Genomic DNA, 988 nt, shown 5'->3' with positions numbered 1-988 from the left:
ACCAATTTGTTACGTCTCCGTTTGTTAATTGATTTTCCGTAACTTCGTTCCGACGAAACTTTAGCGACACAAGTCCTTACTTAATAAAACTGGTTTATTCTTTCCTGAATATAACTTTACCGATACACTTATTTTCAACAGTCGCTCTTTTACAAACGTTTTAACAACGAACGTTAACTTCAACAATACTTCCTCACTGCTGTTCAATTACTCACTACCTACACACATTGTTCCGTCACGTTGTCACCCTCTTATATATATTCCAGACTATTCTATATCTAGTAATCACCCGACTATTCCCGAAGGTTCGAGAGGTGGCGTGACACTAGTCACGTGACCTCGCTGACGCAACAATATCTTTACATAAGACTGTTTTAAGGCCTCTGTCGTTTTATTCGCCACCTTACAAAGCCAAGTAACATATCTTTACTTGACATAAGACTATTTTAGGCCTCTGTCGTTTTTATGTAAGATTATCTTAATACCGCGATATTCTTTGAGCACTACCTTACAAAGCTGAGAGTAGTACGTCTTTACACTAGACTATTTTAAGACCGCGATATTCTGACTTCACTTCCTTGAAAAACGAGCAACAATTAAAGAAATGTCGTGCGATTATTTGATAGAAATATATGGTAAATTAATTATTTGATAGAAATATATGGTAAATTAATTATTTGATAGAACTATATGGTAAATGCTAGATAACCAGAGCCAATATGCTACCGAGGTCAAACTCTGGTCTCAATCTATAATTTCCAGTTGTGTGTGTGATGGAAGCCAACAACAGAGAATATCAATTAAAGTTACGTTCCTGATCCTAGATCTACTTTTAGATTGTTTGTTTTAGAGCAAAGCCACATTGGTGTATCTGATGCGTTCTTACCGTTTAAGTCTTTTAAACTTACTGATGACCTGCCAGTGGACTACTTTTATCTATTGCCAGGTTATCAAAATCAGATACGTTCAAGAATTACTTGGACAAACC

This window comes from Limulus polyphemus, unplaced genomic scaffold (genome assembly GCF_000517525.1).
Source record: "Limulus polyphemus unplaced genomic scaffold, Limulus_polyphemus-2.1.2 Scaffold3315, whole genome shotgun sequence".
Lineage (NCBI taxonomy): Eukaryota > Metazoa > Arthropoda > Merostomata > Xiphosura > Limulidae > Limulus > Limulus polyphemus.
This window is presented reverse-complemented; position numbering follows the sequence as displayed.